The sequence below is a fragment of the Ailuropoda melanoleuca genome, chromosome 8, assembly GCF_002007445.2.
Source record: "Ailuropoda melanoleuca isolate Jingjing chromosome 8, ASM200744v2, whole genome shotgun sequence".
NCBI lineage: Eukaryota > Metazoa > Chordata > Mammalia > Carnivora > Ursidae > Ailuropoda > Ailuropoda melanoleuca.
In genome coordinates, this window is record NC_048225.1 from 36,327,098 (window position 1) to 36,337,306 (window position 10,209).

Here is a 10,209-nt window from a genome sequence, read left to right on the forward strand (position 1 = left end):
CCTCCGCCCGCCCCCAGCCGGTCCAGGGCTCCCGGGCTCCCGGCCGCGCGGCCCACGCCCCTCACCCGCTCCTCCGGATGCCGCCTCAGGGGGTCCCGGGCCCTTCAGCGCGCGCCCGGCGCCCTGGCCTCGAGCCCGGGCCTGCCCGCGGCTCCCCTGCGGCTGCGCCCCGGCTTTCAGTCGCGGTGGCCTGCACCCTCGCCTTGCAGGGGGAGGACCCGGTTCATCGCTGGGCGCGTGCGGAGGGCCCTACAGTGGGCGCGGGCTCCCAGGGAAGGAGGACCGGGGTTGCTGAGTCCCCGGGGGCGGAAGATCGGGTCCTCTTCCTTCCTCACCGCCCTGCTGTGGCCAGCGACGCCTGCCGGAGGGAGGGAGCCCAAGAGGCCGCGGGAACGTGCGGGCTGAGGCTCGGCCACGGCGTCGGTAACGGTGACCTAGTGACCTGCCGAGACAGGCCAGTGGCTCGACCCACAGAGAGGTCGTGCATTTTGTGAAACCAAGTTTCCAGGGTGAATAGTTAAACCCTACTGTCACAAGAACGTTTCCTTTGCCTACCTCCGCAGCAGAGGATCAGGGGAATAAAATATTCTCTGAGCAATCGAAACATTCTTTTCCCTCCCTCAGCCTCGAAATACTTCTGACCGCCAGCCCATAGCATTCTTTGTATGGGGCTAGGAGGACTCATAAACCAAAGATAATATATGGCCTTTGTGGCCTTCGTGCTCAAGGAACTTCCTGCCTATTCAGTGAAATGAATGAATGAACAGCACTATTCATTTGACTAAGCACGGAAGAAACAACTGAATTTCTGTACTCCCGAAGATTATGCAAAACACTCTCGACTATAAAATGAGGGCTAAGATAAATACGACAGCACCCAAGTTTAGGGTGTAAAAGATAAGCATCTCGAGGCCGCTTCCCAGGCATCAGTGAGTCAACAACCCAGGCATCTACTTCTATAGTCGCTTAAGCAGTTTTTTCCCCTACAGCTTGAATTTGAATTTCTGGGTTTAGGTCTTCACTTACGTTATTAAACCCTTATTCAGTGAAATTCCAAATTCCAAATAGGTGGGCTGCTGACCTAAGGAGAGGAGGCAGCTTTGAGAGAATTTTTCGTAGACCGCAGCTGTGCCTCCTGGTCCCCCAGCCCAGTGCCATAATAAGTTACAGAATGGTAGAGGAGAAATAGATTTGCCGGGAATGGGGCCAACCTGTCAGGTGTTTTTGATGTTATGCATACAGAAGATAAACCTGGATTTGCCATTAGAATTTCGTGGGAAGAACTTTCTCATTAAAAATCTAGTAAGGATTGTTGGGGTGCCTGGGTGGCCCAGTCGGTTAAGCTCAGACTTTCCCTCAGCTTTTCCCTCTCCTGCTCCCCCTGCTGTGCTCGCTGTCTCTTTTTCTGTCAAGTGAAAAACTAAAATCTTTTTTAAAAATACAAATAAAAATTTAAAAAGCTATAAATGCACAAATAACTTTTTTCAACCAAATGAAGGAAAGGACATATTGGCTTTTCTTTTTATGCAACTCAAAAGCCTATACTATACATTCATGCACATTCCTCCCCCACTTCAGTTAAATGAGACATCATAGAAAGAGCCTAATGTTGTGTCCAGCTCATGGCAGATAGGACTTTGGTAAATGTTAGCCTATTTGCTTGCTTCCTTCCCCCACTCCCAATTTTCCCATAAATCCTTCAGATATTCCAATTAAGCCAACTCTTTATTGGCAGAATGACTCTGATCTCATGAATATCAATTTCCTTTGTCTCTACTTACCTTGGTAGGGTGAAGGACTCAACTCCCTACTTTATTTTGTCTTATCTTGATGTTAGGGGAAGGAATACCTAGAAGAGGGTATAGTTGGATCAATAGAAACCAATCATGACTTCTCTACAAACAACTGATTGATTTATTCCCTGGGCCACGGTTTGTTCTTATTTTAAAGGAATGGAATGTTCTCATTTATTTATTTAACCAGTTGAGAAACTGAGATAAAAAAGAACACTATTTCTACCTTCAAGAATCTGAAACAGAGGGAAGGAATCCTAGAAGGCTTTGAGAAGGTGGCTCCTGGAATAATTAGGGACCATTGAAATTAGGAAGAGGGATGAGATGTTAGTCTAAACAGAGGAGCAGCATACCAATGGCCAGACAGTGAGGATGAGGACGGTAGGTTAGAAGTCACTAGGGTTTAGTTTGGCTAAGGAGATGGGGTTTTATCCTGTAGGGTGTAGAGAGTCTTCCAAAGATTTTAACAAAGCAAGGAAGCAATATAATGGGATTAGTATTTTGAAAAGCTCATTTGTGAGGGGAGGTGAGTATATGGAAGTTGACATGAGCTAGGCTTTGGTGTGCTAGCCCTGTTAATTGACATAGGCACTGGTTAATGGGTGTGTTTCGTTGAGTAAATTCATTAAGCTACAGACTTACATATGTTCTTTTGTGTCTGTATATTATACTTTAGTAAAATGTTTCTAAGGAAGAAAAAAGTCAGTCTTTCATCAGTAAAGGATGAATTGGGTATTAGGGACCAGGATACGAGCAGAAGTATCTAATCCAGTTGGAAAGCTATTACTATAATTCAGATACAAAACAAAATGCCTGAACTAAAATAGTAGATGTGAGAATGAGATTAAATTAAGATTAAAGGGGAATAGATTCAGAGATAGTTAGGAGGCCGGGCCCTTTCTCCAGAAAGCCTTCCCATATGCCCAAATCCAGGGTGGGTTACATGACCCTCCTGTGTGCTCCCATATACACATCTTTCAGAATACCATGGGGGCAGGGATCATGTTTCATTCACAACTCTATCCCTAGCCCAGGACCAGGCATGTAGAAGTATTCATCACCTCAATGAATCCTTGTGGAATGAATGAGGGCTCTTAATGTATTGCTGAAATAATCTGTTGGTATCTCTGTTCCCTGCTAGAAAGTGTGTAAGCATCAGGAAAAATTGGCTACATGAATGATTTACTGTGACATTAAGAAGCCCCTTAAGCTTTCAGGGGTAAATGCTACACATGGATTAGAACCCTGATGATAGCATCAGAAACTCCATCAAATCAGGCAGCCTTTCGTTGGCCCAGCCTGGACCCAGTGCTCATTCTTGAAACAATCACTGTGGTCAGGAGATATGGACTCTATCGAGGCCCTCTTCTGGAGCTAGAGGATAGGTTTATCTAAACCTCGTGGACTAACAATAGGGGGAGGGTAGTTCCCCAAAGTAAAAAATAAAGTACTGTTATCTGAAGAGGAAAGGGTCGGCTGGGCAAGCCAAAACATGTCTATTAGCCCTAGGTAAGGAATTGTTATTCTAAATGAACTCTAAATCACCTCAGAATTTTAAGAATTCAAAAAAAAAATTGAAGAATTCTAGGATTCTTCTTAATTTGGTTAACAATAAACAAAGTATTTCTTGTGTATTTAAAGGCCTCTCAGTTTCCACAGGAGGAAGTGGCTCTCAGTCCTAAGCAGAAGACAAGGTCAGGTATAAAGAAGGGCTTTTGGCCCTTGAGGATGGGTAAAGCAGGGTAGAAGAGAGGTCCATAATTCAAGCCGCATTTTCTCAGGCTGAGTCAGTCATCACACCACGATATGTCCAAGGATGATCTATTCAGTTCCAAAATCGGATATCAGAATTTTCTGAAGCCAAGGCCAAGGACAGCTCTGGTTGCTAAAAGTCTAACTTGTCCTTTGCTCTTCCTCAGGGAAATAGTTCATTGTAAGCTGTCCTGGCACTCCTCACCAGAGATATTTTGATGAAGGATGGTTGGAAGAAAGGCCGGCAGGGACAAGGGGTCCCTGCCCTAAGAGGAAACCACATTAAAAGGATTTTACACCACCCTGGAAGGAGCCCTCCACCCTTTCCCACTTGATAGATAGATGACAAAAATCTGATTGGGTGACAGAAGCATGGAGGGTTGATCAGATTGTAACAGCCTGCCAACAAGACCATAAAAACCCCTAGACTTAGAAACTCCAGCGGCGGGGTGCCTGGGTGGCTCAGTAGGTTAAGTGTCTGCCTTCAGCTCAGGTCATGATCCCAGGGCCCTGGAATTGAGCCCCACATCAGGCTTTCTACTCAGTGGAGAGCCTGCTTCTCCCTCTCCCTCTGCTGCTCCCCTTGCTTGTGCTCTCACCCTCCACACAATGTCAAATAAATAAAATAATATCTTTTTAAAAATAAATTAATTAAATTAAATCGAAAGAAAGAAAGAAGAAAGAAAGAAAGAAAAGAAAGAAAGAAAAAGAAAGAAAGAAAGAAAGAAAGAAAGAAAGAAAGAAAGAAAGAAAGAAAAACTCCAGTGGCAACCCTCTCAAATTCCCTCTCTCTTCGGGAGCTTTTTGTATCATCACTCAATAAACCTTGCTCCCCACCACTCTATCTGGTCTACTTCTTCAGTCTTCAAAGTAGCGTGACCAAGAACTGCGAAGCAAAAGAAATCCTGTAACAATTTGATATTTCTGTGGAAACCCCAGAACACATTTTGACCCAACTGTCAGCTAGGTTCCAGAGGCTGCCCTCAAATGGGTTGCTATTTGTGGTTGGATCTGAGATTCCTGTGGCTGAGCTTTGAACTGCTAAGTATACTTTCCTTTTTTTTTTTCCTTGAAGAGACAAAAGGGCAATTCAGAGTCCCTCCCTGGATTATGTACTTACTAGGGAATGGGGAGCAGTCCACAAGCAGGTGTGGTCGGAAAGGCTAACCCGGATGCAAATAGGTGGAGATCGTTTCCTTTGTCAGGTACAATTTTTCAACTGTGCAAAATTGGGCAGTTGAGTGTGGAAATGATTGTTAGTTAAAAATTATTAAGAATTGCATAAATTTAACAACAATCCACAATGTATGGTTCTTTGCCTTGTTTAATCATTGGTAGAAAAATAAACCTAACACCAATTTATAAGGTCTTTCCTTTTTATCCAAGTGTGAAAATTTACTGGCCCTGAAAGACATTGTTAGGAATAATCAATATGAGAACTTATTATATTTACTTAAGGTTTTTACTCTTTATGCACTCAAGTTTTTCTTGGACACTTACCTGACTGAAAGGTAATACAAGGATTTTCGATGTTCGGAAAAATGTACATAGTGAAATTTTAATTAAAGTCAGAAATATTTAGATGATTCCTTAAATATTTGGAGGATTTACCTCTGAATTTTTCTTGTTAAACTACTTTCTCCTAAAATAGAGATTGTTTGTAGTCACATGTGAAAGTTATAGAGCACAAAATTTACACAAAAGAAAATTATTTTGACATGGAAATAAGTATGTTAATATCACAAAGTACAGTGCCTGGCACATATGAGGTGTTTAATAAATATTTGTTAAATTAATGACTAGGTGAATGAGCGAATGAATGAATGAACACTGTTCTTAATTTTACATTTCATCAGACACTTATGAAACAATTTCATTTCTACACTCGTGAAGATAATGCAAAAGACTTTGGACTTTAGGAACTCCTGGCTGGCCCAGTCAGTGGATCCCATGACTCTTGATCTTGGGGTTGTGAGCTCGAGCCCCAGGTTGGGTGTAGAGAGGACTTAAGTATAAAAATCTTAAAAAAAAAAAAAGATAATTACTAAGATAAATAATACAGCACAAATGTAGGGTAAACATTGTTAAGTATCACACTGGCCTTTCCCAATCCTCTTCAGGTTCACCAGCACTGTCCTTCTACCCACAACCCAAGTCTACTTGGGTCTTTAGTCAAATGAATTAGGACAAATCCTACAGTTTCAGAAACTCAAACATATCTGAACCAGGCTTACTGTGGGACCTGCCCCATGGTAGTCCTTATGTGTAGCTACACTTGAGGCAACCAGACCCTAACTCGGGGCCAGACCTTAAGTCAGGGAAGCACCCCAACCCTCTGCAGTTGGAGGAAGGGATCCTGACTACCTGCCCCCCCCTTGTCCTGAGCCTACTTCTCACACAGCCCCAGGACATACTTCATGAAAGAAAATGGAAAGAAGATGCATTTTTTCCTAGAAGTCAGGTAATTCTGCCTTGACCAGTCAATTCCCCTAAAGCAGCCAGTGAAGATAGAACAGTGGTCAGACTGTGTTCCATCCCACTCATTCCTGTGATTCTGCCTCTAATAAAGGGTTTGAGGCACTTGCAATATTAAGAAATACTTCTTGGGTGAAAGTGAGCAAAATCAGTGACATACAAATGATTTTGGAGGAGTGTGGGAAAGGGAAGGTAAAGTGGATGCTGCCCAGATGGCAAGGGAAGAAAAAGTCCTGAAGAAGTAAGACAGCCAAATTTTTATGATGCCAGGTCAAGCTTACTGTGGCCAAATACACCACAGCCCAGAAGTCTCACTCGATGCAGAAGCGTGACATCTCATCAGTGAAGCTGGTTATAATAGGAATATATTCGACTGCTCTGAAAAGAACCATTGGTCTGCCCTTACCCTTAGTAATGGTTAGTGCAATTCCACAAACGTTGGTCTTGGGAGAAAGAGAAAGACAGGTGAAGAAACACTACCCCTCCTATCTAACTGCACTGCGCTCCGGGCTCTGCTTAAAAGGAAACTTCTTTCTCCACTGAGCTCAATGTGCAAAGACTTCAGTTCCTGGACCATCGAAGACAGCAAAGAAATAACACCAACTCTTAAAGTCAGAGAAGGGAGATGAGATGTGAGTGAAAGTGGTAGATACTGTCTGACCGCCCATTCACAGAGCCCACCGCTCCTCACTTCCACCACTCCACAGCTGTTTGCCTCTCAGCTCCCTTGAAGCTCTGCGGCCCCATTGCCCCATCCAGAGTTTGAGAAAGTGTGACGCAGATTGTTGTCAGAAGATTTTCATATGACGGCCCCAGGATTTGCTGTGTTCCTTTGAAAGATGAAATACTTCCATTTTTCTCCACTTTGATATATTTTGGCATGATACCTTTGTCATTGTCAGCTTGTAGAGCTATTGGCTTTTTTCCAAGCAATACACGACTGAGAATTGTCCTGCATTAACCATTGAAGGCTACATTAGGGTCAGACCTTGTTCGGGCTTATAAACCTACAAAAGGGGGCGCCTGGGTGGCTCAGTTGGTTAAGCAGCTAACTTTGGCTCAGGTCATGATCCCAGGGTCCTGGGATTGAGTCCTGCATTGGGCTCCCTGCTCAATAGGGAGTCTGCTTCTCCCTCTCCCCCTCCCCCCTGCTCGTGCTCTCTCCCTCATGCTCTCTCTCACTCTCAAATAAATAAATAAAAATCTTTTTAAAAATTTAACCTCCGAGGGGCACCTGGGTGGCACAGCGGTTAAGCGTCTGCCTTCGGCTCAGGGCGTGATCCCAGCGTTATGGGATCGCCCCACATCAGGCTCTTCCGCTATGAGCCTGCTTCTTCCTCTCCCACTCCCCCTGCTTGTGTTCCCTCTCTCGCTGGCTGTCTCTATCTCTGTCAAATAAATAAATAAAATCTTTAAAAAAAAAAAATTTAACCTCCGAAAGCTATAACTTCATGCAATAACATTTATTGAATGCCAGTTATGTGCCAGACTCATGAGGCATATTTGAAGAAAGAGACAAACATTCCTGTCCTTGGAGGACGAGCTAGTTATCACGTTCAATCCACCCTGGTGAATTACAGCTTCAGAGCAATTCCAGACCTAAGGAGTTCAAGGGCTGATACCAGAACCTGAGATGTGTTAGGTCTTCAGTAACCCTGCCCCCTGGCCTCTAGAACACTTCCTCAATTGCCTTGTCACTTTGTCCTTTGCTGCCTCTGCATTCATCGAGTGGCATTATCAGAGTGGAAGTTTCTTTTAGGCCACCTGTCTTTGCAATTCTCTCATCTCTACTTATGATTAATTAGACAAAGTTTGTCAGGTTTTGTCAAGGAAGTTTTTCAAGTAAAAGGGAAACAAGTTTCCGCTGGGGGAAGGGGTAGACATGAGTCTCTCCACACAGTAGTTTCCACTCTCAGTTACCGAGGTGTGGAATTATAAACCAGAGGCAAGCTGTGTAGCTCACACACACGTGCTCCAAGCAAGCACTATAATTAGGCCAGGTGAAACTAAAAGCAGTTGTATTAGCAAGGGTTCTTTTAGGTATGGTTATAGTGACTCACTGGAGGCAACTTTAGACCAGAAAAAGGCAGGGTGGGGGGCACAATTTATTATCATGTGAGAACTGAGCCTCATATTGACCCACTTTTTAAAAATTTTTATATATTTACTAATTTTTTATTTTTAAGTAGGCTCCACTCCATGCCCAGCATGGAGCCTGACACGGCCCTGGAACTCACAACCCTGAGATCAAGACCTGAGCTGAAATCAAGAGTCGGTTGCCCAACCAATGGAGCCACCCAGGCGCCCTGAGACCCACTTTGTTTTATAAGGAGTTTTATTAAAGATAGTAAAAAAGCTAATATAATTAAGTTAAACAATTATCTGACAGAAAGTTCCTGAAATGATAATGAGACACTTAACCCTTCTTTGAGGCCAAAGGCCCCCTGCGCCGAGGAACAGTCTCCAGCAACGTCCTCCACCATGAACATTTCCCAGGCTCTCATCTGTCACTCACTACCAGCTAAGGCCTTGCCATCTCTACCCAAGGCGAGCCCATGAGAGAGTGCTAACTTGGACATAATTTACTATCACATGAGAAGTGGGTCGCATAGAGCCCAAAAGGAGGACTGCAGCTAGCCCTCTGGGCAAAGAACATGTCAGACTGCTGCACCTGCTTCAGTTTCTTCTTCATATCCCCACTCCCACCCTCCTAGAGCAGCTCTCTGTATTTCTCCAGGTCACTCAGCAGAATATAATATTCCCTGGTTCCAGAGTTCTCTGACAGCAGAGACTGATGGGCAGATCTTGAATTTCAATTTCGAATCTTTGGCAGCAAGAATCCAACTGGGCCATCTTGGGCTTTGTCCTGGTGAAATTAGGTATGGCCTAGAACAGAGTCCAGCATGGTGGTGGTCAGTGGATTGGGCTGGGGGGTGGGCAGGGAGTCAGGGATGGGGTGGTGGGGCAGTTCTTGGAAGAACGAACTTCTTTATGAGCTGAACAGTTCTGGAGAGGGGTCTAACTCCTGTGCTTGTTTTGTTCTTCAATAAATAAAGACGACCAAGGAAGGAACTTCCTCAGCCTTCCTACTGTCTCCATAAATGTTTCCTTCTATCTAAATACTTGAAAACAACTTATTATGAAAAACTTTATTTTTAAAGGTTTTATTTATTTATTTACTTGACAGAGAGAGAGAGAGACAGGCAGCGAGAGAGGGAACACAAGCAGGGGGAGTGGGAGAGGGAGAAGCAGGCTCCCAGCAGTGGAGCCTGATGTGGGACTCGATCCCAGAACGCCGAGATCACACCCTGAGCCGAAGGCAGACGCCTAACAGCTGAGCCACCCAGGCGCCCTGAAAAACTTTAAACAGAAAAAAGTAGAACAAATAGGATGAACCCCAAATTCCCTTGAGGATTCAACAAGTGTTAAGATTGCCCACATATGCTTCTTTTAACCCCTTTCTTTTATTTCTGATATATTTTAAAGTAAATCCTCGGGGAGCCTGAGTGGCTCAATCGTCAACCGTCTGCCTTCGGCTCAGGTCATGATCCCAGCGTTCTGGTATCGAGCCCCGCATAGGGCTCCCTGCTTAGTGGGAAGCCTGCATCTCCCTCTCCCACTCCCCCTGCTTGTGTTCCCTCTCTCACTGCCTCTCTGTCAAATAAATAAATAAAATCTTTAAAAAAATAAAAAAAAAGTAAATCCTCTGTTATGTCATTTCACTCCTATGTAAGTCAGTGTCCATCTTAAAAACACATAGACATTTTCTTTATTTTTTTTTTAAAGATTTTATTTATTTATTTTACAGAGATAGAGACAGCCAGCGAGAGAGGGAACACAAGCAAGGGGAGTGGGAGAGGAAGAAGCAGGCTCATAGCAGAGGAGCCTGATGTGGGGCTCGATCCCACAATGCCGGGATCACGCCCTGAGCCAAAGGCAGACGCTTAACTGCTGTGCCACCCAGGCGCCCCACATAGACATTTTCTTACATAACCACAATGTTATTATCAGACTACAAATTTGACAAAATTGTCCTGAGACTTTCTATAGCACAGTCCAATTTTTTTAAATTAAATTTTTTAAATTAAAATTAAATTATTTTCAATTGTCTCAAAGTTCTTTTTTTTAACAGGGGTTGTTCGAAACAGTTATGCAAATAAGGTCTGAATGTTACATGTTGTTGTGTCTG